Raw genomic sequence first — 21706 nt, forward strand, 5'->3', positions numbered from 1 at the left:
CTTCTAGGGAGTTGACCCATTCTTCGGCTATTGTCGGATCGGTTCCACCATGAAATTCGGAGGGGTTCATTTTGAGGAATCGTTCGTAAATGGCGTGAGGTGCTGCTTGCGGAGGAGGCGGGGAAGGATGGTTTCGTCGGAGAAGTTGGTCAATTTGTCTTTGGTGGTTTTGGGCTTGTTCTCGAATAAGGTTCGAGAGGTTATGAATGGTTTGGTTAAGGTCGGTTGGTTCATTAGTGGGAGTGCCTTGAGAATTCCGGGTGACTCGTCTTGCCATAATTTCTATAACGTATTATGCAATTTATAATTAAAGCACATAAATAAAACATATAATACAAATAACGTTACCGAATGGACGAGTCATCGTGTCTCGTTAGTCTTCAAGCCCGGCTTTTGGCTCGTACGAGTTTTCTATAAACAATGCTCTGATACCACTCTCTGTAGCACCCCCCTCGGGTTGGGCGATAAATCGAACCGGTTTATCGGAAAACTTTAGATAGCGGAAGCAAAAAGGGATCTCTTTGTAATTTTTTAAAACTTTCGAGTAGGACCAAAATGTAATTTCTGAAAGTCTCCTTTTGGTGCATATGAAAACTTTTTGGGAACCTTAAGAATTTCGAAAACTTCTTAGGGTGATTTTGGTCGTTTAAATTTTTCGTTTAGAAATAACTTTGGGAAGGGAGATTATTATTCGAGTGCTACATTTATCTAACTATAGGTTTCATTCTTTTTTGTTCGAAAAGGAATCAGAGTTTGAAGGTATTTGGTGAATAAGGATTTTCGGGTGAGAAATGCAATTATCAAAATAAGCGGACCAACTATATTAATACCAAAATAAGGCCCGTGCTAGGGTAAGAGTTTAATTCTCCTAACGAGGAAATATTAGAGTTTAGGGGAAACGGAAATACGGAAATTGTTTTTAGTTTACATCACCAAAATAAAATAAGCATAGTTTATAGACCCCTCGTACGACCATCCAAAAGCTCCGGCCAAGACTCCGATCCACTACTCGGTCCATTCCGTTGAGGGATTCCTACTTCTACCTGCAATCAAAGAAGTATCTATATGAGCTATTAAGCCCAGCAAGAAATCCGAATGGATAACGAGGTTTTAAAATATGGTTTTACGTACTTATATTAGTATATACACATAAGCATCACACCTTACCATTCGTCGGCAAACGAACACACACAACCACATAATTTCATTTAAGCACGTAAATCACGTAAATCGACTCAATTGCTGAAAATTACCAAATTACCCTTTCCGTGCAAATGCATGAATGAAAACATTTTCTGTTGTTCGGATCCGTGAAAAATTAACTTCTTTACTTGGATGATAAGCATATTATTCTGAGCCCGTTCTTTTGGTGGAATCAAACCACCCCTTTATCTATAGTAACTATGGTTGGAATACCGGCCCCCCGTATCCCGACTTATCCAACCCAAGCATTCCATTAACCTTTCCTTTCGTAAAAATGAAATCTCTTTTTATGCAAGACCGTGAGACGAATGAGACTCTAATATGAAAATGACCACTTTACGACATCACAAATATCAATCAACGAGCACACCAACAAAATCCAATTATCCACATAATGTACACACGGCAATCACACACCATAGCATACACACACACACACATATATATATATATATATGTATAACCACATAAGCATAGCACATAATTCACAGAATTATTACAGCATCATAATATATATTTATATATCATAAATTACACACACATCTGCACACACACACGGCACACACATATACACATAACATGCAGCCCCAAAACACACTTTAATTAGCATTAAATTATCAAACCATGCCCTTAAAGTACCAACATTTTTATCTTTTCATTAATGGGATTTCTCCCACTTTTATTCATTAAATGAATTAAAAATTCTTACAGCCCCTTAACATAGTTCAGCTGCAGATTTTTAACCATCAATTCACATTCTCACAATTAATACTCAAGGCATAATGATTAAACCACAAAAGTTCCATTTATGACACATGCACAACCAATATTTCGAAATAATAGCAAATGACATCTACAAATTCTCAAATTTAATTATAGGCTACCTAACTGACTAAATGAACAGATGCAAAAATAATTTTACAGTTTCCTTAAAAATCGGATTGATAAAAATTAAAATACTCGGCAAGTAGTATTGAAGCCAAAAATGATTTTTGTTTTTCAACAAAGTTAGATCCCAAACTATGGCCAAATAGAAAATAACAAAAATTCCACTTTCTCCTACTGAGATTTTAAAGGTGAAAACATTTTTCATGCTGAAATTTCCAGAAATTGCAGATTAGTCCTAAAGATTCATAGATCTACACATGCAACCCCAAAAATCTTGAAAACTCATTTTCTTTTTCTAAAATTCCCAAAAATTCGAAATATTAAATCTTTAAACACAAAATGCTTAGATTCACGGATTATAACATGGATTAGACATGCAAGAACACAAATATCAAGATTAGCACAAAATTTCGGATTTTACACAAAAAGCCCTAATTTTTCGAAAAGTGAGGAATCTTTTAAGTAGTTTTGAAAATCCTTTTCCATACTATGATACCCTTCGATTGCAGCAAGAAATTCGAGATTTCTTACCTATCAAGGAGTGTTGGCCGAAGAAAGAAACCTTCAAAAGAAAAGAGGGTTTCTTAGAGGAAGAAAAGGAGGATGAAGAAAATGAAGAAAACGAAGATACAATGTTACCTCCTTCAAGAAGTGGCTCCAAGATTGAACCAAGCTATTTGAATGGAGAAGGTAAGAGCTTTGATATCAAGTTGGGAGGAGTTTAAATCTCCCGTAAGAGGGCAAGTGTTTTTGATGGTGTTCTTAGCATATTCAAGGGTGAAGCTTATATAGGGGATTTGCATTTTGATTTCTCTATTTTTTTCTTGAAGAATTTTGAGGTGTTGGCCGATGGAGGAGGTGGTGCTTCGGTGGTGATGGTGAAGAGAAGACAACTGGGGGTATAGGTGGAGAGAGAAGAAGACATGAGAGTGTCTCTTGAGATGACTTAGCTGCTTGAGTGTAGGATTAGTGTAAATGCCCACTCTTTGCCAAGTGTACAAGCATGCATCTTTTTCCTAATTTATTTACTAATTAATAAATTCACTAATTAACTCTCACACATACACATATCCGAAAACACACACACATATATTTAAATATGTATTTCACTTATGTAGGTCTAGCATGCATAGGCATATAGCTATATATGTATAAACGTATATGCATATGTGCATGCATGTATTATAAAACACTTAGAGAATTAAAATGCCACAAAATTAATTAACTATAGCACATGTATTCACATAAGTCACATAAATTAATCTAACACATAATTATCAATAATTAATCCACTTGAGCACATAATTATCGAAATAAAGTTGGCATACAATCGTCCAATAATTCCTAGCACATAAGGCACATAATCAAATCGGCATATAAGGATTATTAGTATAGGCAATATAAGGCACTTAAGGAATTTAAGTTAGTGAAATTCCTAATGATTTCTACGTGAGAATTTTCGGGTTATGGAATTTTGGTTAGGGATTAAGGGTTTCGAAAATGTGGGATGGTACAATATATGTAATATATTCTTATTTCTTATTTATTTTTATTCGGGAGGGGGGTTAGTATTTAGTTTGAACTGGCAATTCATAAACCAAACAAACTCAGCAATTATGTTGCTAACATAAATCAATAGTTGCCTGCTGCCATCACAGTTTTACATTTCATCCTCTCTATATATTGCAAAATCTAGGATTGTTTTTTTCTCAATTGGTATCTATCTATATCTGAAACACCCTCAAAACAGATGGAAACACAATTTAATAATGTGTACAAAGAATGAATATTGCCAGATCAATCATCGAAGGCAAAGGAATAATTAGTAGTAGTATATCTAGAGTCAATTGCCTTCCAATAAGCTCATCAACTCCTCCTGTTAGAGTAGGTGACCAACAAGCCAACAGGTGGCTGTGGTCTTTCGTATTTATTATTGTAATAAACGAACCTTTATTCGTATTAATGATAAAACATCTTGGCATTCTATATCTTTGTCCCTTTGTCACAAGCATAGATATAGTCCTTACAGTTATTACAAGTACTAGTAATTGATCGTTAGGATCGTGAGATATTTACTCAAGTATTATAACTGTTAAACGTGTTCCTAGTCGAAGGGTTACGCCACTAATGAGGATATCGGCCTTTCCCATTGAGACTAGCACTTAGTGTATGTGTACTGCATCTCATCAGTAAACGGTATTGTGATATCGGCATGCATAAGTGGGTGCTCGTAAGTTGACGAGTTCACTGAACTCCCTCACTCTAGAAATCTCTAAGTAGTTCCCAATAATCGAGTAGAGATATCTATGGTATAGTTGTACATCATTAGTCCTTATGACCTAGACATCACCGTGACTTCACTAGAGGACCAGCTGTATCGTGACCTGTCCCTGAGTTCCACCGAGGACCATCCCAAGGGCCAGTGTTCGTGCAGTCCGAAATCTAGTGGGAGGTCTGTGCACTGTAGTCGGGGATTCGATCGCTAGAATAGTGTTGGATGTCCTGTGTGTTCTGAAAGTTTGTAATCATTCTAAGTCTCTGGCCAGAGCTGACTAAGTGATGATTAGAGAATTCGATTCTCTAAGTCATGCACGTAAGGATTACAACACTTGGAACGATCGCACCGTCATCGAACATATAAAGAGGTCTCGATGAACCAATGCCTCTAGTTCGATCGGGACATATGTATCGAAGGGACCGTACTGTACGTTAACTATATCTGAAGGTTCTTGCAGGCACTTCATTTGTATCTAGGGAATCATGACGCGTAGTTGCTAGACGCCAATCTTGATTCGTTGGGTGATTAAGGTGAAACGAGCTTCATCTTAATCGTAACTCTAAGGGACGAGTTTTGACCACAAAGAGTTGTGGGCCCACGGCTAGCTTACACCTGAACCATCGAGGGTCACACTGCTCGTGCACATGAGATCTTTGAATAAACGGTCAGAGATAAAATAGTTTATCTTTGCAAGATTGGAAGTCAATATGATTGAGTCCAACATTCGTAATTTGGAATTATGAATGAGAATAAGAAAAGGAAAAGAATAGGCGAACGTATTAGTGAACTTTCTAAATCGGGAAGTTTCCAAATTTAGAAAGTGCACTGAACTAGGGTTTCCACTTTTGGAAAGTTGGAAAATGAGAGTTGGCACTCGTAATGACGAGGATATTATAATGATTCCGAAAATGTAATTGTTGCAATTTTCCGATCATTAAATTGAGAGAGACGAGCAAGTAAAGGAACTAACGAGCTTAAGATGTTGGGCCCGGTCCAACTTAAGCCCGTTAGGGTTTTATGCAAGGGACTATAAATACTTGATTTATAGGCCTTGCACACACACACAAGACCTAATCAAAACCCTAGCCGCTCACCCCACTCTCACGGCCGAACTCCTCCCGCGGCCACCACCGCGCCGTCGCCGGAAATTCGCCGGAATCGGCCATCCATTGGCCGATTGCTTTGGTAATCTTTTCCTATTTTCGTTTCTTCCGTTTTATTCTAACTACTTCGTGTCTAGTGCCACGTTTTAGTAGATCGAAGTATACGAGGTGAAATCCGAGAGGAGGAAGATCAAAGATCGAGGAATCGAAGAGCAGCGCACGAGCCGAAGCCGCACGCTGCCCCACGCGCCGCCCCGGAAGACCGCGCGTGTACCTCACGCGCCGCCGTGGCCGATTCGCCGCTGCTGCCGCTGCACCGCTGCTGCCCCGATTGTACGGATTGGTTTCCGTAGCAATCTCGACTTGCTAAACGCTCCTACCTCACGCTTCAAGAGGTAAATACACGAAACCCTAGTTTCGATTCGTTTTACTTTTAAACTATGAATTCATGTTTGCTATCGTATGATTTTATGTGATTATGTGTAATCGTTTTAATCTTTGCAAGCATCTTAATTGGTTTAAACGCGAGCATGTTAATTGATTTAAATTCGGTTAAATTATTTAGCATGTGTGTTGTTTTTAATTTCGTTGGAAGCGCAAAGGTACGCAATTAATTGATTTTAATTTGTCGGGCATGTACTTGTGTGCTTTAAAGTCGTTTAAATCACATTAAATTTTTATTTTCCGCTGCGTATGCGTGCATGAAACCCAACACCTCCGACATGCAGAACCTGAATCTCGGTCTTCCAGAAGTAACTGAATCTTGACTTTGATTCACAGGTGAGGGGGTAGATAAACAAACAACAATAGCAGTCACATTGTCACATGTATCCCTTTTCAATGCTTGATTGACTAGCTCTTTAGCACACTGTTGCGGGTCATTGTGGTGCCTTAGTTCACGCCTTAGTAATCTTACTGCCTTCTGGTTCGATAATACATCCCAAATCCCATCGCATCCGATTATCAAGAATTCATCCTCGTCTGTCAACAAAGTCCATTGAAATTCTGGCTCAGCAGTAAGGGGTGATGCAGATCCAAATGGGAGCTTCATGTATGTAGAAAAAGAAGATATATTACGTTGATATTGATCTAACTGAACCTCTTTACAAGGATGTATATACAAGAAATTATCATAATTGACTCTAAGATAAATCTTCATACTAAGGAAAGAAAACAATACAAAATCAATTAATGGAACTATCAAATATACAGTTTCCTAAATGAGTGGATATTGTTGATTTCACAACACTCCCCTTAAAGTTGGAGAGTGAATATCGAGAACTCCCAACTTGACTAAGATTGCGACAAAATCATCCTTCCCCAACGGCTTTGTGAACACATCGGCCAATTAGTTTCTTGAAGAGACGTAAGTAGTGGTAATTGATCCATCTTGAATTTTGTCGCTAATAAAATGGCAATCCCTCTCAATGTGTCGTTTTCTCTCATGGAAGACCGGGTTTGCAGTTTAAAGCTGCTTGGTTATCACAATAAAGTGTAGCAGCGTCAGTTTGTGTAGTTTCCAAGTCACTCATGAGGTCTTTAAGCCAAGAAATCTCACAACATGCTCCTGTCATTGATCGATATTCCGCTTCAGCTGAAGATAAAGATAAAGTCTTTTGTCGCTTGCTTCTCCATGAAATCAACGATTTTCCAAGGAAAACACAATATCCCGTTGTTGATCTTCGGGTTGTTGGGCAACCTGCCCAATCAGAATCGCAGTAGGCACGCAACTTTAAATAACTTTGTGCTGGAAAAAATAGGCCTTGGCCTGGTGCTGACTTGAGGTACCGCAATGCTCGTTGTGCAGCATCCATGTGAGGTTTACGCGGCTCATGCATAAATCGACTTAGTACATGAACAGCATAGGTGACATCTGGTCTTGTGATAGTAAGATAAATCAAGCGGCCTACCAATCTTCGATATCGAGACGGTTCATTAAGAAGCTCTCCAGAATCGGAAAGTTTGAAATTTCGCTCCATAGGAAAAGTGACGGGTTTTACTCCTAATGCACCGCCATCTTGAAGAATATCAAGACAATACTTTCTTTGAGAAATATATAACCCCTTATTGGATCGAGATACTTCAATTCCCAAAAAAAACTTCAAGTCTCCAAGATCCTTAATTCTGAACTTAGAGTGAAGAAAATGTTTGATGAACTGAATTGCATTATCATCATTTCCCGTAATCAAGATATCGTCCACATAAATTAGTAAGGCTGTAAAAGATTTTCTCGTTTTACGCGTGAATAGAGAATAGTCCGCTTTGGATTGAACAAAACCAGCAGTTATGATAGCCTCGGTAAATTTGGCAAACCATTGCCGAGATGCTTGCTTAAGACCGTACGAAGACTTGTTAAGCCGACACACCAAATTCTCCCCCTGTCGGTGAAAACCAGGAGGAAGGGACATATAAATTTCTTCATGTAGATCGCCATGAAGAAATGCATTATGAACGTCAAGTTGATGTAAAGACAAAGAACGGGTTGAAGCAATGGCTAGGAGACAACGAACTGTGATCATTTTAGCCGTCGGAGAAAAAGTATCGTGGTAATCAACACCCTCAGTTTAAGTGTAGCCTTTAGCAACTAGCCGAGCTTTGTATCGCTCAATAGAACCATCAGAACGACGCTTAATCTTATAGACCCATTTGCACCCTATAGCATCTTTGCCTAAAGGTAGAGTTGTAAGGGTCCATGTATTATTGGTCTCCAAAGCATCAACTTCGACTTTCATAGCCTGCTGCCAGTGAGGATCTGTGGTTGCATCTGAGAAGTTGGAAGGTTCGACATCTCTACTAATATTGGCAATGAAGGAAAGATGAGAGGGTCAAATCTTTTATAAGAAACAAAATTACAAAGTGGGTACCTTGTTCCTTTGCGAGCACCAGGCGACGAAGACGACACGTGATTGATAACGAAGTCCTTGAGAAGAACGGAAGGGATTTTGTGACGTTGGGATCCACGAATAGGTTGAACTAGTGGACTAGATCTTGGGCTTGATGGCTGGAGTGATACATCGGAAGAAAGATTAGAAGAATCTAGAGTTTCGTTTCCCCAGACGCTGGAATTTCAAAATGATCAGACGGAATGGGTAACACGAGATTGGTGGAATCTGGACCATTGGACTCTTTTATTGATGGAGTTTGAAAAGGAAAAGTGGTTTCGTGGAAAACGACATCACGGGACGTAAAAACTTTGTGATTAAGAAGGTCATACAACTTATAAGCTTTTTGTCCGTGAGGGTACCCCAAAAAAACGCACTTTCGTGCTCGAGGATCAAATTTGGTGGAATGTTGAACTGAGGTGGCAAAAGAGAGACATCCAAAAACACGAGTATGGTTATAGGATGGTTTTTTTGAGTAAAGAGCTTCGAAAAGTGCTCTATGGGATAAAAGTTTTGTAGGAAATCTATTTATCAGGTAAGTTGCTGTAAGAATGCATTCTCCCCAAAATTTAAGAGGCAGATGAGCTTGAAAACTTAAAGCTCGAGTTGTATCAAGGATGTGTCGATGCTTACGTTCAACGACACCATTTTGTTGGGGTGTGTAAACACAAGTATGTTGATGAATAATTCCTTGATCAGAAAAAAATTGTTTCATGGAAGCAAACTCTCCCCCATTATCAACTCGAATTTGTTTTATTGGTGTGTGAAATTGAGTTGTAATGAAGGCAAAGAAGGATTTAAGACGACTTTGTGTCTCATGCTTGTGACGCATTAAGAAAACGCAAGTATATCGACTGAAATCATCCACTATAGTCAAAAAATAATTTGCACCGGAAAGGGAAGATATTTTATATGGACCCCAAATATCAATATGGATTAGATCAAAAGGTTTGACAGTAGATATAGAACTAACTCCAAAAGGAAGACGAGTTTGCTTAGCCAGAGGGCAAACATCACATATATTTTCTAAACGACGATAAAAATTCGGTAAAATTTTAGACAAGGTTTGCAAACGAGGAAAAGATAAATGTCATAAACGCTGATGCCAAATATCGGCAGAAACTGAGTTAGAATGGCAAACAGGTTGTTTGACAGGAGGGTGTGTTTGTGGTTTAGCAGATACTAACGCCACAAGGTGATACAATCCATCTTGCTGCTTACCCAAACCAATCGTCGTCCTCGTAACCCGGACCTGCAAAATACACCAACAAGGAAAAAAGGTTATCGAACAATTGAGACTTTGTGTAAGTTTGCTCAAAGATAAAAGATTAACATTGAAATTTGGTACACATAAAACATCTTTCAATTGAATATTGGAATTCAAGGAAAAATTGCCAATAGAAGTCGTAGCGGACTTCTCTCCACTAGGCAACGAAACAGGCGGTAATGATGGATTATTGATGTGGACTTTTAATGATCGCTTAGAACATGTAATGTGATTAGTCGCACCACTGTCAATAATCCATCTGAGGTGAGTTGTCAAGGATTCCAACAAACCTGTGGAAAGCTCGGTTGAATTAGTCTGAGGAGGTTGCGATTCACTTCCCTTTTCAGACATAAATGAGAGAATTTGTTGATATTGTGTTTCTGACAGATTGGGCATAGCGGTCTGTAATTCCTTAACGGAAAACCCCGTTTTTACCGAATTTGCAGAAGGAGTGTATCATTTTCTATGGTGACCACCATTGGACGATTTGTGGAGTCGGTGTCCTTCTGGATAGCCGTGCAATTTATAACACGTCTCCTTCGTATGAAAGTCTTTATCACAGTGGCTGCAATGAAGTGGTTTTCGCCCCGAGTTATATGTTCTTTGTTCACGTTGAACTGCCATGGCTGCCACTTCACTTATCCCCCTTGTATTTCCAAGTTCTCTTTGTTTTTCTTCTTGGGATATTAGGGAATAAGCCTTTCAATGAGTCGGCTGCAGCTACATCAAAATAATATTTCCACGCACAGCACTATAGGATTCATTTAATCCCATGAGAAATTGCATTAAAGCATTTCTCTCCTCACGTTCTGATTGTGGCTTTATTTTTCCACAAGTACAGTGACAAGGTTCATTATAGGATGCTAATTCATCCCAAAGACCCTTTAGCTTGGTGTAATAGGCTGAAACAGACATTTGGTCTTGTTGCAAATATGCCATTTCATGTTGAAGTTGAAAGATTCTTGGTGCGTTACTTTGAGAAAATCATTCTTCAAGGTCCTGCCATATCTCATGTGATGTAGTTGAGTATATCACACTATCGGCAATATCGGGTTCAAGAGAATTTAGAATCCATGAAAGGATCATGTCATTGCATCGCTTCCATGAGGAGTACTCTTCTGGTGACTTTATTTGACAAGGAACTTGAACGGATCCGTCGATGAAACCCAACTTGTTCTTTGCGCTGAGAGAAATTTTCATCGAGCGGCTCCATGTTCCGTAATTATCATCATTGAGAGGTTTGGATACGAGGATCATTCCGGGGTGATCGGAATGATGAATAAAGAAAAGATAGGATGGATCATTTTTGTTAATGCTCTTACTTTAATTTGAATCATCCTCCATGGTGAAGAAATCAAAGAACAAGAATCATGAAAAACGGAAGTAAAAGGCAAGGATTTTATCCTGCTCTGGTACCATGTGTAAAAAGAAGATATATTACGTTGATATTGATCTAACTAAACCTTTTTACAAGGATATATATACAAGAAATTATCATAATTGACTCTAATGTAAATCTTCATACTAAGGAAAGAAAATAATACAAAATCAATTAATGGAACTATCAAACATACGGTTTCCTAAATGAGTGGAGATTGTTGATTTCACAACAATGTACCAGTCTCCAAGTGCTCGAGTGACAGCAAGTTCACCATTCAAGTACCCATATTCGATGGTACCGCTTAAATCCTCAACCCTATTTCTTTCAACTTCACAGGAGGGCCTGTGATCTTGTGACAGCTGTACTGCATCTCCTTTCCTACATAGGTTAGCCCGACAATCTCCAGCATTTGCTACCAGCAGGTTCCTTCCAAGAACTAGGGCAGTCAGGGCTGTTGTTCCACAGTAGGAATCAACAACACTCAGTTCGTCAGCCAGTGCATGATCTACCTGTAAAAATGATCTGCGATGACAACTCTCTAAATCTTGCAAGAACTTTTCGTCAATATCATCAGATGTCTGAGGCAATCCAGCGTCCTCGAAGAAGAATTTCATGGTGTTGTTCCTCATGTAAGCAGCTGCATCAGACCCACCATGACCATCGAATACAGCATAAAAGGAACTTGGTTCAGACCAACTGCATAGGGACCCCAAGTGGGTGCAAAGGTCATCAATACGAATGTGCTGATCCTCGTTGGAACTGCGAGGTCCAATATCAGTATGGCTACCAGAACGAGGTCTTGGCACAAACTTTCTTATTGTACCTTCCAATCCTGTGGTAGTGTGTTCACTTGTTGAGCAGAGCCTGATTACATGACAATAAATCTTGTTAGGATGTGACGCATATCACGACCAAAAGAAAATCCAAACATAGAAAAGGCAAGCAAAAAAACATGAGGTAGATTTACACTTCCATATAGTCTGTTCACTCCCCAAGGCAATACAATTAAACATGGTAGTTGGTGACTGGATAAGATCATGTCATACCAGATATTGAGTAGAAGCTCATCCAAAAATATGATAATATCTAAGTGCATTTTCAATTTTTATATTTCTTTTTGTTGGGAATCAGTCACGTGGACGCAGCGGAAAACAAAAATTTTATGCGAATTAAACAAATTTAAAACACATAAACACATGCCCGATAATTAAAAACAATTAATTGCGTACATTTGCGCTTCCAGCGAAATTAAAAACAACATACATGGTTGATCACTTAATCGAAATTAAATCAACTAGCATGCTCGCGTTTAAATCAAATAATCATGCTCGCAGTAGTTAAACAATTTCATGTAATCACATAAAATCATACAACATACTTACTAAACGAACATGCATATTTAATTTAAATAAAACTGAATCGATCGACAATTGATTCGAAACTTTACCTCTTGAAGCGTGAGGTAGGCCACATAAACCAATCCGTGCAATCCGGGGCCGCAACGGCGAAACGGCAGCAGCGGCGAAGCGAGCTACGGCGACGCGTTTGAATCACGCGCTGTCTTCGAGCGGCGCGTGGGGGCGCGTGCGACGTCGGCTCGTAGGCTGCTCCTTGATTCTTCGATCTTCGATCTTCCTCCTCTCGGATTTCACCTCGTATACTTCGATCTACTAAAACGTGGCACTAGACACGAAGTAGTTAGAAGAAAATGGAAGAAACGAACAGAAGAAAAGAACTACCACAATGGTCGGCAAAGGGAAGCCAATTTCCGACGGTGGAATGGCGGCGACGGCGGCGGCCGTATGTGAACTTGGCCGAGAGAGAGAGACGCGAGCGGCTAGGGTTTTCTGTGAGAGTTGTGTGTGCGTGCAAGACCTATAAATCAAGTATTTATAGTGTCTTGTATAAAACCCTAACGGGCTTAAGTTGGACCGGGCCCAACATCTTAAGCTCGTTAGTTCCTTTACTCGCTCGTCTCTCTCAATTCAATGATCGGAAAATTGTAACAATTAAATTTTCGGAATCATTATAATGTCCTCATCATTACGAGTTCCAATTCTCAATTTCCAACTTTCTAAAAGTGGAAACCCTAATTCAGTGCACTTTCTAAATTTGGAAACTTCTTGATTGAGAAAGTCCACGAAGGTGTTCGCCTATTCTTTTCCTTTTCTTATTCTCATTCATAATTCCAAATTACGAATGTTCGACCCAATCATATTGACATCCAATCATGCAAAGATAAAACATTTTTACATTTGACCGTTCATTCATAGATCTCATGCGCACGAGCAGTGTGACCCTCGATGGTTCAGGTGTAAGCTAGGCGTGGGCCCATAACCCTTTGTGGTCAAAACTCGTCCCTTTAGAGTTACGATTAAGATCAATCTCGTTTCACCTTAATCACCCAATGAATCAAGATTGGCGTCTAGCAACTACGCGTCATGTTTCCCTAGATACAGATGAAGTGCCAGCAAGAACCTTTTGATATAGTTAGCGTACAGTACGATCCCTTCGATTCATATGTCCCGATTGAACTAGAGGCATTGGTTCATCGAGACCTCCTTAGTAGTTCGATTACTGTGCGATTGTTCTAAGTGTTGTAATCGTTACGTGCATGACTTAGAGAAACGAATTCTCTGATCATAACTCAGTCAGCTCTGGCCAGAGACTTAGAGAGATTACAAACTATGAGAACACACAGGACATCCAAGACTATTCTAGCGATCAAATCCCCGACTACAATGCACAGACCTCCCACTAGATTTTGGACTGCACGAACACTGGCCCTTGGGGTGGTCCTCGCAGGAACTCAGGGACAGGTCACAATACAGCTGGTCCTCTAGTGAAGTCACGGTGATGTCTAGGTCATAAGGACTAATGGTGTACAACTATACCATAGATATCTCTACTCGATTATTGAGAACCACTGAGAGATTTCTAGGGTGAGGGAGTTCAATGAACTCGTCAACTTACGAGCACCCACTTATGCATGCCGATATTACAATACCGTTTACTGATGAGATGCAGTACACATACACTAAGTGCTAGTCTCTTAATGGGAAAGGCCGATATCCTCATTGGTGGCGTAACCGTTCGACTAGGAATACGTTTAATAGTTACAATACTTAAGTAAATATCTCACGATCCTAATGATCAATTACTAGTACTTGTAATAACTGTAAGGACTATATCTATGCTTGTGACAAAGGGACAAAGATATAAAATGCCAATGTGTTTTATCATTAATACGAAAAATGTTTGTTTATTACCATAATAAATATGAAAGACCACAGCCACAAGTTGGCTTGTTGGTCACCTATTCTAACAGTTTTTCCAATTTCCTAATCCACCAGAAAATAGACGAATTGAAGTCCAATTAACAATTGAATATCAAAACTTTTTTTTTTCCTGAAATTAGATGAAGTTTTGCATATCCAGATTAGGAATATTGTTTTCATGGTTCTAAGCTCAACTAATTGAACTAAAAAAAATCCCAGTTAAAGTTCTCACTATGTAACCTAACCAACAGATAATAACACGACGGGGAAACCCTAATTTGCAAAATAGCATAACCGTTGAAGCAAAATTCAAAAAAAAGGATAATATCACATGCATCAACGCACCCATATGAAAATCAGTTAAAAATCGGATCATGAACAATACATAAAAAGAAGATTAACTAACACAGATATATTGAACGAAACCCACTTTCGATAAAATAAAAGCAAGGCAAGAAAGCAACAAACTTCACAGAGAAAACACCAAAATCAGGAATCCAAAATTAAAAGGAAAATTTTCACTCGGGAAGTAGCAGATTAAATATAGAATTGAAAACTCAAACAAACAGGAACATAAAATTAGGTCAAGATGATGAATCGATACATACAGATTCAAAACGAGAGAGGTTGATAGATATGGGCTCAGCAGTAGCCGCCTTTGAGACATCGAATATGTTTGCTTCTAATTTGGGTGACGTCGGAGACGGAACACAAAGGTACTAAACGGCGACGGTTGTTTGACAAATAACCTCTGCTTCTGCCACCATGATTTCTTGATTAATTGATATTTTTCCAGCGAATCAAATCTCAAAAGGGGGTAATTGGAGTAGTGTTCCTAAATCTGAAGACGAGAGAGTTTTTTTTTCTTTCTTGTTCTTTTTGTGTGTGTAAAAGAAGGAATACGAAGAGGAGAGAGAGAAGCTAGGTGTTTTAATTGAGAGAGGGGGAGACTGTATTATCAAATAAGATTTGGGTTTTGCTTAATGAGACTGATATTAGGAAAAGTAGACATACGCGGTGTCCAACATACCCATATTATAAATTATTAATTAAAAATAAAAAGAAAATAGAAAAAAGAAAAATTGCGACTGAGGCTTTTAGGGCTTTCTATTTGGTGTCGTGTGCCGTGCTTTGATTGGTAGATGGAATTTTATTCATTTTGCACAATTAATAAATATTTTAAGCAAGTTCTATTCAATTTTAATTTGATTTGATTTAATCATCCTGTTTGCCAAATTCTAATGCCAATTATAGCAAACAAATAATTTGTTATTCTATAAAAAAGGCCTTCTGTTAGGTTGCTTAATTCATTCACAATGCAGTAGAAATGATATTTTCTACTAGCATTAGGAGAAATGATATATAATGATACATCGTCTCTTATGAACCATTTATTGTCATTGTCTCTGTTGGGAGATGTGTCAAATGATATTTGTCCAAATAAAAGTCCATTAGATGATGCATTTTCCTTGAGACTCGATAGTACTTGGTCAATCCTTACAAACGCATCGTCGTCCATTTTCATTATGTATTTAGCAGGAATTATTTTAGTCTGTCGGAGCAAATAAATGACTGGTCCACAATTAAACATAACAATAAAATGGAAAAGTCGAATAAGCATACATACCCCCATACTGCAAATAGCAATAGTTTGGTATGTAAGTATGCTGTAGTAATAAACAAAAGGCAACAGTTGCATGTCTCCATATGCTTGAACTTCTCTCCACAACTTGTAGTTCACCTCTCTATTCTTGTGCTGCAATTCAAATACAACATTTAATAATATGCATACAAATATTTGATAGTAAGTGTACGTTGTTGTGCAAAGAAACACATATTTTTTCGACAGTTTGCAGTAGTGACTCACTTACAAGTCGAATTAAGAATCGGACAGCCACATCACCTGAACGTACAACATCAAACTGCATCCAAGTTCTCCTTATTGCCATACGTCTCTCAAAGTTATTACCTGATGAGAAAACTCCAATCAACATAATTAGCCTTTTATTAGTAATAAATGATATAGCTTTGAGCTGTTGAGCATCAACAACTAAATCCAAGTCTTCAGTAACAGGCAGTCCTTTTGCTAGGATAGACACAATTGTCAACCTGCCTTTCACATCCAGTCTATTAACCAACCAAGGTGCAAGTCTCTGCAATTTTTTTTTTAATAACAAGCCTTATTAGTAGACAACATGTGCATAGTACACCTGTCCACAACTCTAGTTAGGCGAAACAAAAAAAAAAAAAAAAAAAAAAAAAAAAAAAAAACAATCTTACATTTCTATATGCATATGATGTTTCGTGCCTTCCATTCACTGTCATGTGGAAACCTTGGTCACCGGCCCATAATGTAGCAGTGAAGGGGATGCCTTCAACAAAATGGAAGGTAGCACTTGTATGAATACTCCCTTCAGAAACGTTTGCTAATTTTATGTTTGCTGGATGACTCGCATTTAGAGTGTTCTCTGCAGTTATACGAACCATTTGTGCATTGCACTTTACCAGAACATAAACTGAAAAAATATGCTCATTTGTCAAACAAGAGTAGTACCAAAAGTCAAACAAGATTGTATACTAGCTGTTGATGTAGTCATAACTGTGACACTTGATCAAGAATGGAGTCTTATGTTTTTCTAATTAACTACAATATACATTTACATTTTATAAGATCAAGAGGTGCGGCATGATCGGGGCACTTCTCCTCCTTGCCCCACCAAAATTCTTCAGACCACGTATTTTGAGTAGTAACAGCCTCTTTTGTCAAGTTCTCGCCTGGTAAGAGAACATTGTATTGCAATACAATTTAAGGGTTTAGCTCCTTCAATTGTTAGCCTATCAATTCAATTTGAAAAGTATCTTGATGTGAATCAGGTATTCCAATTACAGTAATGGAAGAACCCTCTACTAGATCCCAAGGAATCTCAAGAAAAGGCGACAATAATGTAGTATTAGAAGACGCAGTAACAAAGTGTGGACAAACAATCTCCATCAAAGGATCATGGACAAGTTTAAAACAATTGTCCTTTGCAATCATTCGTTGCAAATGTTTCGACAAAATGACAGCCTCTTTAATCCCTCGGGCAGTTTCAGGCAATGCGTCGAATCTGGGAAACAAAAATTTCATTTGAGACCACGTGAGCAATGCTGCATTAGAAGAGTCGTCTTGTCTAGTCAGATTCTTACTCAAAATGTACAAATCGTTAAGCCCATGATGAGTAGTGAAGTGGGGTTTTGGTAGAGGAGTTGTATTCCGCAACAGCATTTGTGCTTCTTAAGCTTGGGGCAAGTCGTCGTCGGTAGCATTGGAGTTGGGATCTGAATCTGAACCTGAATCTTCGTCTTTGACGGAATGTGGATTGGAGAAGTCATAAGAAGAGTGTTTATTGGAATTGGAAGATGATTCAGATTTGACAATAAATAAGTAGGTGATGATAAAAATCAGAGCAAGGGCAGATATCAACACACCACCAGTCCACTTCTTCATCATCGCCAACTTGTTCTTCATTTTCGTTGCATAATAAATAAATATTAGTTTTACATTCACTTTAGCTTGTAGTAGTAACTGATGCTTCTAATTTTGGTACACTTTACTCTTGAGTCCACTTTAAATCAATTGTTAGTTAGATCTTCACATTTTCCACCATCAGTCTGCACGAGAAAAGAGACGGGAAACCCTGAAAAATAGAGGAAGGAAGGAAGTAGAAAAATAAGTGACTTTTCTTCCTTGAGATTAGATGATAATAGTGTGTCGTAGAAATTCTCTTTTCTACTTCTAAAACAAAGCACAACTATTTCCAGAAAGCTAAAAGCTAGGGAAAGAACCTTTTTGTGTTTCTAAATAGAGCTAAATTATTGATGATGATTGTCTGTGTTGGGGATCAGACACGTGTACGCAGCGGCAAAACAAAAATTTATTTTATTTATATAAACTAATTTATACAAATAAACACGTGCACATTAATAACAATTAATTGCGTACCTTTTCGCTTCCAATCACCGACAAACATGCTCGCATATATAAAAATTTAAATAACATAAATTAAATAATCATAGCATGCTCCCAAAATTAAATCAAATAATGAACATGCTCAACGAACGATTCACATAAACAGATAATCGAACATAAAGATTCATGTGATTCAATAATAAATTAACATACATTAATCTCAACTAATATAAATTAATTAATACATGTATATTAATTAGGGAAAACGATATGTTACCCTTGAAGCGTGAATCGAACATTGACTCGAGAAGATGGCTAGCTACTCTTCCCACTCCTATTTATCCAACCTATTTATTGATCTGAAATTACAGCCTTGCTCCGACTTCAATATCTCCATGCTTATTTACTGGATGGACAATTCCTTCTGGAAGATTGTAGATATATGAGCTGTGAAGAATCAGTCAAAATTTCCTGTCCATCCGATCACCAAGGGATAATGAAGATGCCGATGCGGCGGCGACTGGTGGCGGAGGTAGGGTTTCGGCTGCACGGTGGATGGCCGTAAGAAGAGAAGCTACGGTTTGAAGCTTGTGTTATGTCGTTTTTTGTGTTGTCGTTCACAAGACATATAAATCTTATTTATATGCTCCTTGTGAAAACCCTAACAGGCCTTAAGTTGGGCTAGGCCCAACAGCTTAAGTCCACTCTCTTTCTCGGCTCGTTTCTAACAAACGAATGCTCGCAAAAATATAACAATCATATTTTGACAATGAGCACAAATTCTCGTCGATACGAGTACCACTTTGCAATTTACCAATTTCTGAAATTGGAAACCCTAATTTAGGACTTGTCAAATTGGGAAACTTCCCAAAATAGAAAGTTCACCTACTTATTCTCATCCGTAATTAACAATTACGAATGTTGGACTCAATCATATTGACTTCCAATTACACTAAGATTAACTAATTAATCTTAGCTCGTTGCATTAAGGATCTCAAGTACACGAGCAGTGTGACCCTCGATGGTTCAGGTGTAAGCAAGCCGTGGACCCACAACCCATTGTGGTTTAAACTCGTCCCTAGGGTTACGATTAAGTTGAATCTAGTTTTAACTTAACTACCCAACGAATCAAGATTGGCGTCTAGCAACTACGAGTCATGATTCCCTAGATTCAAATGAAGTGTTTGCAGGAACCTTGTGATATAATTTGTTAGAGTAGGTGACCAACAAGCCAACTTGTGGCTGTGGTCTTTCGTATTTATTATGGTAATAAACGAACCTTTATTCGTATTAATGATAAAACACCTTGGCATTCTATATCTTTGTCCCTTTGTCACAAGCATAGATATAGTCCTTACAGTTATTACAAGTACTAGTAATTGATCGTTAGGATCGTGAGAGATTTACTTAAGTATTATAACTGTTAAACGTGTTCCTAGTCGAAGGGTTACGCCACCAATGAGGATATCGGCCTTTCCCATTAGAAGACTAGCACTTAGTGTATGTGTACTGCATCTCATCAGTAAACGGTAATGTGATATCGGCATGCATAAGTGGGTGCTTGTAAGTTGACGAGTTCACTGAACTCCCTCACCCTAGAAATCTCTAAGTGGTTCCTAATAATCGAGTAGAGATATCTATGGTATAGTTGTACACCATTAGTCCTTATGACCTAGACATCACCGTGACTTCACTAGAGGACCAGCTGTATCGTGACCTGTCTCTGAGTTCCACCGAGGACCATCCCAAGGGCCAGTGTTCGTGCAGTCCGAAATCTAGTGGAAGGTCCGTGCATTGTAGTCGGGGATTCGATCGCTAGAATAGTCTTGGATGTCCTGTGTGTTCTGATAGTTTGTAATCATTCTAAGTCTCTGGCCAGAGCTGACTAAGTGATGATTAGAGAATTCGATTCTCTAAGTCATGCACGTAAGGATTACAACACTTAGAACGATCGCACCGTCATCGAACATATAAAGAGGTCTCGATGAACCAATGCCTCTAGTTCGATCGGGACATATGAATCGAAGGGACCGTACTGTACGTTAACTATATCTGAAGGTTCTTGCAGGCACTTCATTTGTATCTAGGGAATCATGACGCGTAGTTGCTAGACGCCAATCTTGATTCGTTGGGTGATTAAGGTGAAACGAGCTTCGTCTTAATCGTAACTCTAAGGGACGAGTTTTGACCACAAAGAGTTGTGGGCCCACGGCTAGCTTACACCTGAACCATCGAGGGTCACACTGCTCGTGCACATGAGATCTTTGAATAAACGGTCAGAGATAAAATAGTTTATCTTTGCATGATTGGAAGTCAATATGATTGGATCCAACATTCGTAATTTGGAATTATGAATGAGAATAAGAAAAGGAAAAGAATAGGCGAACGTGTTAGTGAACTTTCTAAATCGGGATGTTTCCAAATTTAGAAAGTGCACTGAACTAGGGTTTCCACTTTTGGAAAGTTGGAAAATGAAAGATGGCACTCGTAATGACGAGGATATTATAATGATTCCGAAAATGTAATTGTTGCAATTTTCCGGTCATTGAAATAAGAGAGACGAGCAAGTAAAAGTACTAACGGACTTAAGCTGTTGGGCCCGGTCCAACTTAAGCCCGCTAGGGTTTTATGCAAGACATATAAATACTTGATTTATAGGTCTTGCACAAATAACACAACACAAACCCTAACCCTAGCCGTCCACCCCTCTCTCTCTCGGCCTCTCTTTCCGCGGCCACCACCGCCGTCCTCCCCGCCGTTTCGCCGGAATCGGCCGTCCATCGGCCGATTGGTTTGGTAGCTTCTTTCCTTCTCTTTTTCTTCCGTTTTTCTAACTATTACGTGTCTAGTGCCACGTGTTTAGTAGATCGAAGTATACGAGGTGAAATCCGAGAGGAGGAAGATCGAAGATCGAGGAATCGAAGAGCAGCGCACGAGCCGAAGCCGCACGCTGCCCCACGCGCCGCCCCGGAAGACCGCGCGTGTACCTCACGCGCTGCCGTGGCCGATTCGCCGCTGCTGCCGCTGCACCGCTGCTGCCCCGATTGTACGGATTGGTTTCCGTAGCAATCTCGACTTGCTAAACGCTCCTACCTCACGCTTCAAGAGGTAATGTTTCGAATCTATTGTCATTCGATTCGGTTACGTTCAAATTAATATATGCATGTTCGTTTTAATAAGAAACTTGTTTGATTTTATGTGACTACATGAAATTGGTTTTATTATTGCGAGCATGATTATTTGATTTAAACGCGAGCATGCTAATTGATTTAATTTCGATTATGTAATTAAGCATGTATGTTGTTTTAATTTCGCTAGAAGCGCAAAGGTACGCAATGTATGTTGTTTTTAATTTCGCTGGAAGCGCAAAGGTACGCAATTAATTGTTTTCAATTTATCGGGCATGTGCTTATGTGTTTTAAAGTCGTTTAAATCGCATAAAATTTTTTTTTTCCGCTGCGTACGCGTGCCTGAAAC

The 21706-nt window shown here is 38.8% G+C and overlaps 2 pseudogenes; both read right to left on the reverse strand.

Annotated features, from left to right (window-relative positions):
- Positions 1-953: 953 nt before the first annotated feature.
- Positions 954-15101, reverse strand: LOC148772267 (putative protein phosphatase 2C 49; annotated as a pseudogene).
- A 394-nt stretch (positions 15102-15495) lies between these two features.
- Positions 15496-17767, reverse strand: LOC148772268 (hydroxyproline O-galactosyltransferase GALT3-like; annotated as a pseudogene).
- Positions 17768-21706: the final 3939 nt, after the last annotated feature.

This window comes from Erythranthe guttata, chromosome 2, assembly GCF_056151865.1.
Source record: "Erythranthe guttata isolate IM_541 chromosome 2, IM_541, whole genome shotgun sequence".
NCBI lineage: Eukaryota > Viridiplantae > Streptophyta > Magnoliopsida > Lamiales > Phrymaceae > Erythranthe > Erythranthe guttata.